We start from the raw sequence: 11,934 nt of genomic DNA, 5'->3' as shown, positions 1-11,934 counted from the left end.
TATATAAAGAACTTAAAAAACTAGATGAGAACAAGCCAAATAATCCATTAAAAATGGGATGCAGATCTAAACAGAATTCTCATCAAAAGTTCAAATGATCGAGAAAGACTTAAGGAAGTGTTCAACATCCTTGGTCATGAGGGTTAGCATTAGCAAATCAAAATGACTCTGAGATTCCATCTTACATCTATCAGAATGACTAAAATAAAAAACACAAGCAAGAGCTCATGTTGGAGAGGATGTGGAGTAAGGGGAACACTCTTCCATTGCTGGTGGGAGTGCAAACTTGTACACCCACTTTGGAAGTCAGTAAAGTGGTTCCTCAGAAAACCGGGACTCAATATACCACAAGACCCAGCAATACCACTCTTGCACATATACCCAAAGAATGCTCAATCATGCCAAGAATATTTGCTCAACTATGTTCGTAGCAGCTTTACTTGTAATAGCCAGAACCTGGAAACAACCTAGATGTACCTCAACTGAAGAATAGATAAAGAAAATGTGGCACGCCGGGCGGTGGTGGTGCACGCCTTTAATCCCAGCACTCGGGAGGCAGAGACAGGCGGATCTCTGTGAGTTCGAGACCAGCCTGGTCTACAAGAGCTAGTTCCAGGATAGGCTCCAAAACCACAGAGAAACCCTGTCTCGAAAAACCAGAAAAAAAAAATGTGGCATATTTACACAATGAATTATTACTCAGCTGTTAAAAACAAGGACACGAGGAAATTTGAAGGCAAATGTATGGAACTAGAAAAAAACTCATTCTGAGTTAGGTAACCCAGACCCAGAAAGACAAACATGATACGCACTCACTCATAAGTGGATATTAACTGTAAAGTAAAGAAAAACTATGCTTCAATCCATAAACCCAGAAAGACAAGAAGAGCTCATGGGCAGATACCCAGTTCTCCCTGGGAAGGGGAAATAGCAGAGATTTCATGAGTGAACTGAGGGCATTGGGGATGGGAACATAAGCAATCAGGCTGAAGAGGGTCGAAGGGAGAGAAAGCTGAGGGGGACTGCTCGGGGGAGGGCACTTCGGGGTCGAGTGGAAGCCTGGTGTAGGGGAATCTCCCAGGAGTGTATGGGGAGGACCCCAGGTTAGACTCCTAGCAATAGTGAATAAGTAGTCACTATTCGCTGAACTGGTAGTCTCCTGGCCCAGTTGTCATCAGAGAAGCATCATCCAGCAACTGATAGAGGCAGATGCATAGGCCCACAGACAAACATTCAATGGATTTTGGGAATCCTGTAGAGGAAGAGGAGAACGGAGTGTAGGAGCCAGAGCGGTCAAGGACACCATGGGAACACTCACATAATCAGCTAACCTGATCTCATAGGGTCTTGCAGAGACTGAACCGACAACCAGGGAACCTGCTTTAAACTGACCTAGGCACTCTGCATATATGTTAGAGTTGTGTAGCTTGGCCCTCTTATGGGGCCCCTAACAGTGATAACAGATGGCTGACTCCATCTCTTTTATTGGCTTTTTGGACTCTACTTCTCATACTTATGCTTTGGTAAACCTTAATACATGAGAAGGTGCTCAGTCTTACTACAACCTGGTATGCCATGTTTTATTGATACTGATAGGAGACCTGCCCTTTCCTAAATGAGAGAGAAGAGAAAGGGATTGGGGTTGGGAGGGGGAGTGGGGGAAAGGGACTTACTGGGGAGGATGAGGGGAGGTGCCAGTCAGGATGTAAAATAAAAAGATGAATAAAAATGATTATGAAAAAGAAAACCATGCACACATACATATGTACATGTATATAGATATCATATTCTGAACAGCTGTACTAATATGGAGATATAGAGATAAGAATTAAAGGTCAGTTTGATGCTATGCCCACTTAACAGAGTAGTGATAACAGGTTCATCACTGGGGTCTGTGTGCTCCAATCTTAGGTTCTTGGAAAGATTTACAGTATGAAGCATTCCATGGAACAGGCATTAATCAGAAAGTATTTGGTTGTCTTTATAACATTCATACCACTAATGTATCCATGGACATATCTTGCCACATCAGTCATTATTGTAAATCAAAGGTTTCACATCTGGGAAAGACTGTTGATGACGCACTCACTCCCTACCCCGACAGTCTACCTAGCAACTTCCAGCATGAAAAAAACTATCCATCAGGGAATAACCTTCCTACTCAATGTAGAAAAGGCTGTGGGCAGGCCTGCTTTTCGTCCCGCCCGGCTCCTGTACGGCTAGCTTTACACCCGAAATAACAACACACAAATTGTATTCATTTAAGCACTGCTTGGCCCATTAGCTCTAGCCTCTTACTGGCTAACTCTCACATTTTGCTTAACCCATTTCTAATAATCTGTGTAGCACTACGAGGTGGTGTCTTACCGGGAAAGATTCAGCATGTCTGACCTGCATCCATCTTGGGCCGGAGCTTCATTGCATCTGGCTCACTTCCCTTTTTCCCAGCATTCTGTTCTGTCTACTCCACCCACCTAAGGGCTGGCCTATCAAATGGGCCAAGGCATTTTCTTTATTAACCAATGAAAATAACTCCTCCATCAACTCAATACCAGCTTGATTTCTGCATCCTGTGACCAAAGTGTATGGTGTTTTTGGCAATGGGGTGTTACCTTGCAGTTCTGCTAAGCAACCTGAAGCAGAATATAAACAATAGTCTGTATTGTTTTAGACACCCCTGACCAACAACTGAATGACAGATATTCTACACCAGGAATTATGGATTCTCAGAATATTAGCATCTGTGTAGTGCAACCCCAGTTAAATTCTTTTACGTGAATATATGCAGAAGGGAGCAGAAGTAGTCCTGAGTGAATGAGCTAGACAGAGTCTTCTAAAAATGAGAAACTTCTGCATTCATGAACTCATGGCAGCTATTGGCTGCCCATCAACATTCACACAGGAGCGCAGACCCCTAGCTGAGGAGTTATTAACAGTTGATTAAACCCCTAACTGAGGGGCTAGTAATAGTTGATGGCCTCTGAGGGACAATAAGTCAGTTTTCTTTAAGTCATGATAGGTCAACCATGCTCGAGGAGATGGCCCCATACCCATAAATGTATGAGCAATACAAATTTGATTTGGTGGTTTTTATTTTAAAGACAAAATTAGAGATATGGGGATATGGGGAGAGTAGATCTGGGAAGAATTAGAGGCAAGAGTGCAGGGCAAAACTACATTGTATATTTTCAAATAATTAATAAAAATGTATTTAAAATACATTTCAATTTAGAATTTCAATTTAGAAGAATTTCACTAGACAAGAATGCTGAGTAAGGAGTGTTTAAATTGCAGTGTTTGAAAGAACAAATCAGAAAATCTAGAGGGAACTTAGCAAGCAATAAATATTGAGACACAACAAAAGTGATCTAAAAGTTGCGAGGGGGCTCAAAAATGTTGCATGGTTTTAAAATGTTTGAAACCCATACTACTTCTGTTTACTTGTGTAAATATGCTCTGCTAATACTTCTTATTCCCCAAACAAATACTTCTTATTCCCCAAATATGTCCACGTTCTGACACTTGTGAGTAGCAAAAGAGAACGATAGATGTAATTAAGTTAAGGACCTTAAAACGGAAAGATTACAGCTAAAGGGATGGCTCATTCAGTAAAGTCCATGCCTGCAAGCAGGGCCCAGGCAATAAACAGCCAAGAGTTGTAGCACATGCTTACATTCTTGGCACTGAGAGGGGCTGTCCCAAAAATAGGGGCTGATATCTAAGAAAGGACCCCTAATCTTGTCACCCGGAACAATGCCAGCAGACTCTAAAACTCACAAAGCAGGGAAGTGAATTATCCATGAGAGTCTCAAAGCTAATACCCTCTTAGTGACAGTTTGATTTTCAGCTTCTGACCTCCAAACTTGTTGGGTAGGCAGGAAAAACTAACCAGAATCCTGGGAGAAAGGAGGCAGAGTCAGAGAGAAGCCATGTAGCCTTGCTGGAGACAGACACTGGAACTTTACCCAGTAAGCCACTATCACGTGGTGATACACAGATTAATAGAAATGGATTAATTAACATGTAAGAGTTAGCCAATAAGAAGCTCGAGATAATGGGCCAAGCAGTGATTTAAATATTATAGTTTCTGTGTGATTATTTTGGAGCTAAGTGGCCAGGAACTAACTAGCAGCCTCTTTACAGTTCCATTTCACCTTTACAATTACTATTTCCCTTCCCTCTGCTCCTTCCAGTTCCATTCCACCTTCCCTCCACCCCTTTACTGTCTCTCATTAGAAAATAAACAGGTTTCAAAGGGTTAATAATAAAGTAAGATAAGATAAAACAAGAACAAAACAAACAGAAGTTCTGTAAGTGTTATCTTTAGCAGTGGAGACTTGCCATCCATTTGTGGAGAGCAACCTATAGTCTTTGGCAACAGCCTGAATGATTTGGAGGTTCCCACAGGACCCCTTTGACCAACAAATTTTTTCTAGTTCCATCCTTTTGCCTGAAAATTTCAGGATTTCATTTTTTAACAGCTGAGTAGTACTCCATTATGCAAATGTACCATATTTTCTCTTCCCAATCTTTTATTAAACAACATCTATGCTATTTTTAATTTCTGCTTATTATGAGTAGAGCAACAATGAACATGGTTAAGCGAGTATCCCTGTGATAGGATGAAGTATACATTGGGTATATGCCCAAAAGTGGCATAGCTGGATCTTGAAGTACATGGATTCCCATCTTTCTGAGTATCAGCCACACTGATTTCCACAGGGGCTCTATAAGTTCGCATGACCACCCGGAATGGGTGGATGTTCCCCTTACTTCATACCCTTGACAATTTGAGCTGTCACTTGTTTTCCTGATCAGAGCCATTCAGACAGGTACAAAATAAAATCTCAGGGTAGCTTTGATTTGCATTTTTCTGATGGCTAAGGATGCTGAACATTTTGTTAAGTGTTTCTCAGCCATTTGAGTTTCTTCTTTTGTGAATTCTGTTTAGAGCTGTATCCCATTTTAAAATTGGATTATTTGTTTTATCTAACTCAAGTTTTTTGAGTTGTTTACATGTTTTTGATATTAGCCCGCTTTTGAATGTGTAGCTGGTAAAAACCTTTTTCCTACAGGCTGCTGCTTTGTCCAGATGACGACGTTTTTTGCCATGCAAAAGATTTTCAGCTACATAAGGTCCCACTGCTGTTTTTAATAGCAGCACTGGGGAAAGAATGTGCTCATATCATTAAAAATGTTTAGTTTTGTGTGAGATTTAAAATAGTAGTAGTTGCCTCATGATTAAGATCTAAAAATCTGTGTGTCTGAACTTCTTATTCACTGAGTGGACAATGTTGTTAGTCATCCACAGGCCAAACTATAGAATTCTCACTGAGAATCATCTTGAAAAGGAAGTTCTGAGATCACTGAAGAATTCCTCATTGAGCAGCATTTACTGTTCAAGGGCACGTGAGTGCTTTTCTGTCCATCCCCCCAGCAAAGCAATGCAAAGTTTTGAGACAGATGACCCTAACTTTGAGAACAATTCAGAGCATTTTAGAGTAATGGCAAATGTCTCTGCTTGTTAAAAGGAGCTTTGCTAGAGGGAGATATCCTACAGTCAGGTCAAGCTTTCATCAAAAAATATATCTTTAAAGTCTTAGTCAAAACAATAATCCTGGAACTTTTCTCAAGAGAATTTTGAAAGTATGTAATGCAAACCACAGTAGAAGTAGTTTTTAGTGCTGTGTTTGGTTTAACATATTTGTACAAGCACATTGTTTGATTAAACAGGCTCAACATAAATATATGTAAGAATGAATTTTATCCACTTTCAAACATCACAAAAATTTGAAGCATCAACTATGCATTTTGACTAGGCCAGAAATATTTCTTCATACTCCTCAGGTTTAGTATTCATCCAATGCCTTTGAAACTCAAGCTATCAAAACTTCCTGTCCCCCTGACTATTCCCTATGCCTAGAAAAGAGGAGGAACTGTCTAGGCTTTCCAAGAATGGAAGGTGATGAATCCCTTCTCTGACTCCTGGTCTATTACTAAGACTATAATGGCTTCTGAGAAGAGATGAGATTGTGACTCCATAAGGACTCATATGGACACAGTCCTCTTCCCTCGTTACCATGGCAACAAGAAATCCTCCCAGAAATCTCCACTTACACAAGTCCCAACTACTTTCCCTAATAGGCCTTCTTCATGCCTAGTCAAACCAAGGAACATAGCCTGCATGGGGTCTTTTCTTTCCCCTATAAAACCACTGAATGCTTCATCAGCAACACTTCTCCCAGCTGCAGACCTTTCCCATAGCTTTTTCTGGAAGTGGAGGAGACAGAGGCCAAGAGGAGAGAGTGAGACAAAGGGAAACTTCCTTGAGCTCTGACTCCCAAGCCCTCAACTGAGAGAATCAAAGGGAGAGCAAGGCAAAAGACCTTGGGAATTCTTCATAAATTCTTTATTTAAAAAAAAAAAATCACATCTGTAGTAGGAGACTGCATGTTGGTTTCCAGCTGCTTAGCCCCCAAATAATCATACAGAAACTGTATTAATTAAATCACTGCTTGGTTCATTAGTTCTAGCTTCTTACTGGCTGATTCTTACATATTAATTCAACCCATTTCTATTAATATGTGTATCGCCACATGGCTGAGTTAGAGAGATGCCCTGTAGCCCTGCTGGAGACAGACACTGGAACTTTAGCCAGTAAGCCACAGCCACTACAACTCCAAGAAGCAAGCTTTGTTTTTTGGGTTGCTTTTTTTTCCATTTAAACCAGCTCCATTTGAAACCAGAATCATAGAATTAATTAAATTATAAATTTGAAGATAGTGTATTGAGAACAAAAATAAAAGTTTTGATTAAAAGAATTCTGAGAATTAAAGGTAGTAGAATTGAGGGAGGAAGCATAAGAATAAATAAAGTTTAGTATTTCTGAGGAATGCAACAAGCCATGTGATTGGTCTCAAAGCAGAATATTGAGACACAGTTCAAAACATGTTGTTTCTGGAGAATTTCTGCTTTCTTCAAAGAAAAAGTAATAGGATATGGGACCAAGACACACACACAACACACACACGCACATCTATAAATAAGCAAAAGATGTTTTAAAAACAATAATTGTAAGAATTGGTCAACAGCTGCTTAAGACAAGAGCACTGAGGCAAGGGAATTACACTGGTACACCGTTGGTTTCTACCTGGCAGAAATTTCAGGATTGTAGCACAGATGAACCTGGCAGTAACAATGACTCATGGGGCGATGGCGTTCAGGGAGATCTAAGGGGAGAAGGGGACCCAAAAATTCACATGGGAGCCCATCTAATCTTTAAATACATGTAAGTTTGTGCAGGAATGGGGTAAAACTACAATTTTTGACTGTTGATAGAAAAAAAGGCAATTTATTGTTGTTCAAAATAGATGAAAATAGTCAGTCTGTCCATCAAAACAAATAGCACCCCTTAGCACCCAAATTTCTCCTTCTCTTGAAATTTGTAAAAATAAGCCTCAAATAATAACAACAACAATAATAATAATAACAACAATAATAATAATAACAACAACAACAACAATAATAATAACAATAATAATAATAATGGCCCTTGAGTATTCTCATTTATGGGGACTACCATTACTCTTGATAGCACTGGGTACTCTCATTCATATGGCCCACTGCCATTCTTTACAGCATATTTTTTTTTCCAATCTATGCCATCCCTTTACTTTGTATAAAGTTTCCTTGATGCTTTGGAAACAAACAGTCAAGCAAGCTGAATGAAGAATGGGAGAGAAGAAGTGCAAGTGTGCTTTTATTTTAATACTAGACACGATAACTTCACAACAAAGGCAGAAGATTCTCCCCTTAAGAAAATAATGATCATAAATGTGCCCACACCTTATCACAGCATTTCAAAATGCCAAAGTGAAGAGTGAATGCCTACATGCATGATCCTAGAAACATTACAGATATTAATCGCAAAATAAGAATATTATGAACAACTCTGTGTCATTTCAAATTTGACTCTAGCCTCATACAACAAGAAGAACAACAGAGGGGTGATAATGTCTCCCCATTGTTCTGTAAACCTAAAAATTAGGCCCTATCTCTGGGCCCGAAGTATAAGTCACTCCACTTAATACAGACTTAACATTTTAAAAACCCCTTTGGTACCTAGAAGTCAATAAGGCTAGCAAGCTCTCAGAGTTGAGTACATTGAGTTTGTTCTAGGACCTTCATGGACCCTTGCTCTAGACTCTTCAGTCTCTGAATGTATACCTTGCATACTGTGGTGAGGGACAATGGTCTGTATTCTGTCAATTATATCTTAAATAATCGCTGATTGGCCAATAACCAGGCAGGAAGTATAGGTGGGAAAACCAGACAGGAAGTAGAGGCAGGTCAATGAGAACAGGAGAATTCTAGGAAGGAGGAAGTCCTATTCTGTAGTCCTGATCCAGCCACAGAACAAGCAAGATGTGACTGTCTCATCAAAGAAAGTACCAAGCCACATGGCTAGCATAGACAAGGATAATGGGCTAATATAAGTTATAAGGGTTAATAAGAAGCCTGAGATAATGGGCCTATCATTTTATAACTAATGTAGACCTCTGTACCATTTCTTTGGGACTTAATGATTGCCAGAACCAGGCAGGACAGAAAACTCAGTCAACAATAGTGAGTCAACCAGATGACCTCACAAGACAAAGAGTTTACCCTTCTGGTGTTGTACCTGAACCTCATGGCCAGGTTCTTATTTCAGAAGCGAGGTCTGGGAAGCAGATTGCTTACTAAGAACATTAAGATGATGTGTAGTACTCAGATTGGGAAGCACAGCATTGGCTTTCCAAGATGGTGCTGGCATGCAGGCAATAAGTGGCTCTCTTAAGTCAACACAAGGCAAGTGAAAGACTCAGGGCTATCCAAAGTTCATTGCCAGCCTTGACTTTGAGCTGCACAGTTGTTCACATGCCCCGACTCTTGTCTACCTATATTCTGACTGCAGTGCTACACTCAAACATATTTGACCCTGTATATTCTTGCATCTGAAAGCTAGTTTGGTAGCAAATCCCACTACCTCTACACTTCACTTAAAGTGGCTCTCCCTACTCCTGCAGCCTGTGAGGTTGTTACTCTCTTTTGCCTCTGACTTATGTGTTTGTGCTTTCCAAGCATAGCTTTAAATCTTGTAGGAAAGATACAGACATCTCTGCAGAAGTTAAACTGCCTTCTTGCCCTATTTACAGCTAATCCATCTCTCCCTTTTTAGTGTGAGTGTTAAGAAAGGCAACAGTGGGGCCAACATAGAGAAAGAACACATTCTACAAATGTACTGTTACAGTCTGAAGAACTCCACACAAGGGATGGGGATATGACTTAGCAGCTATACCTTTGCTGCTCTTCCAGAGGACCTAAGTTTGGTTCCAAGTACACAGGACAAGAGTCCTACCACCACCCAGAACTGTAGCTCCAAAGGATTCAGTGCCTTCTTCTGGATCCATTGGCACCAGCATAAAATAAAAAATAAATAAATAAATAAATATTTTTAAAGATAAAGCAAGTTCCATATGGAGGCTAGAGTGGTGGGAGACAATGATCTGTATTCTGTCAATTATATTTTAAATAAACGCTGATTGGCCAGTAGCCAGGCAGGAAGTATAGATGGGACAACCAGATAGGAAGTAGAGGTGGGTCAATGAGAACAGGAGAATTCTGGGAAGAAGAAAGCCCATTCCTCTGCAGTCCTGTACCAGCCATAGAAGCAAGATGTGACTGCCCCGCCAAATAAGGTACTGAGCCATGTGGCTAACACAGACAAGAATAATGGGCTAATATAAGCTGTAAGAGTTAATGAGAAGCCCAAGCTAATGGGCCAATCAGTTTATAGTTAGGTTCAGTCTATAGTAATAGACCTCTGTGTGATTTCTTTGGGACTTAACAATTGTGGAAACCAGGCAGGACCAAAACCCCGAAAACACTAGAGAATTCTAATCAGCAAGTTCAACATAAACAAAAAAGCAAATTATCATTCATTTTTCCTGAAGATTCTGGAAATACCTACTTATGAAGCCATCATAATAGAACTTAGTAGCAGCCTTCCATATGACTCCTTGAAAGCCAGTGTTCCTAGGCAGCAGACAGCGGGAAGCTGGTGAGGACTGATGTGACCGGCAGTAGGGAACTGCAGAGGTGTCAAGATCTTCACTGCTTCAGTGCAACTGAGTTCTGACACTGTGAATAAATCAGCATTGCTGAGGTTTCTGAGGATGTGAGATTGGAAATGAGCCAGAAGTGACACTCTGGACAATGAAGACCCAACAGCAACAGTTCCTGAACCTAACTAGGAAGAGATGAACACCACAAAGAGACATAAACAAACAGAAAGTTCCTTTTCCCTACCTACATTCCAAGTCTTCGCTATGTCCTGCGTAAGACCATAGTTTTAACGTATGTGGTTTGATTTGTGAGGTGATATTTCTATGTAGCCCAAGCTAATCTCAAACTTGCAATTCTCCTGCTGCATGCTTTAAGTGCTAATATTGCAGGCAAGGTGTCACCATGCCTCATTCATGTTTTTCCTCAAATATGCAAATATATTTTCTATAGTTCATATACTCTAAAGATATTCCTGATAACACTCAAACTAAATACAACATACGATAAAGAAACCTGCATGCTAGCAACACTCAAGAGCACCCTCCCAGAATTCTTCATAAAACAGAGCAAGGTGAAGCCAGCATCTCCTAAAAAGGATTATATCCCACAAAGAATCATTCATCACCATAGTACAAGGTTTAATAAAATGAGTCAATTTATCATATTAGTTTAATGAAAAAACAAGGCAAATAAATCTCAACTATAGAGAAAAATCATTTGACAAATGGAAGTATCCATTTTGTGCCTAGCAGATGGGTCCTCTGAACAGAAGGGTCTGATCTACATCATCCATCATCCCAGAATAGAAAGGAGAGAGGACCAGTGACATCCTTCGGGGCCCACCGGTCCCTGGTGACCCTAGGATTCAACCGTTTTCCTATTTGTCTCCATAGCACACATTTTTTCTCCATAGTACAGTGTCTCTACATGCAGAAGTGCTGATTTCATTCTGTAGAACTATGTTTGGTACTGTTTAAAAATTTTTTTTTGAAATGCCATTGCCACTATCAACAAAAGAACATTTATTTTGCATATTGAGATGTTCAGGAATATATTTTTGAGACATGAGTTCAATATGCAGAGATTATTATTTTCTTTCTGTTAGTAATTCGGGAGTAGATACAGTGTAATAGCATAGAATATTAATCTCTTTGGGGGCCCTCTGTTGAAATAAAAAGGATGTAATAAAAATTACAAACTCAAACAAATAGGCACTAACTCTAACATTTGGTCAGCACAAATCATTAGTATTGCAAAGCCAAGAACTTCCAAAACCATAAAATCCAGGAGAAAAACAAATATCTTTATTCATAACAATGAAATCAATCTTGCCACTCTCATGCTACTTTTCCATGTTTTTGTTTTTGTATGTGACTTTCAATAGATAAAATACAAAAGATAATTTATTTTTCTCTAGCATAATGTAATTTTCCCCCTGTGTTTTGCTTTTATCTTCATGCAGATTTTTTGTTTCATATATCAATTGAATTGTGTTTTATTTATATATTCATGTTTCCATATTTTTAGGCATTGCTGTAGTCTACCTTATCCACAAGAGAATAAGTTCTGAGAACCTTGATCGACATCTGAACTGGATGGTAAATACATATAGAATTAATATATATCAGTATATATAAAATTTTGTATACATATCCAACAATGATGAAATTTAACTTATATATTAGGCACAGTAAAAGGTTAGCAGCAATAATGAGTAATGAAGTAGTTTGATGATTACAACATGCTAACAAATGTAAGGTAAGTGAGGGCTCTCCGTCTTGATAGAGTCAAGAGGAATATTGATATTGCCGGACAACTGTTGGGTGCATT

Source organism: Chionomys nivalis, chromosome 2 (assembly GCF_950005125.1).
Source record: "Chionomys nivalis chromosome 2, mChiNiv1.1, whole genome shotgun sequence".
Lineage (NCBI taxonomy): Eukaryota > Metazoa > Chordata > Mammalia > Rodentia > Cricetidae > Chionomys > Chionomys nivalis.
This window is presented reverse-complemented; position numbering follows the sequence as displayed.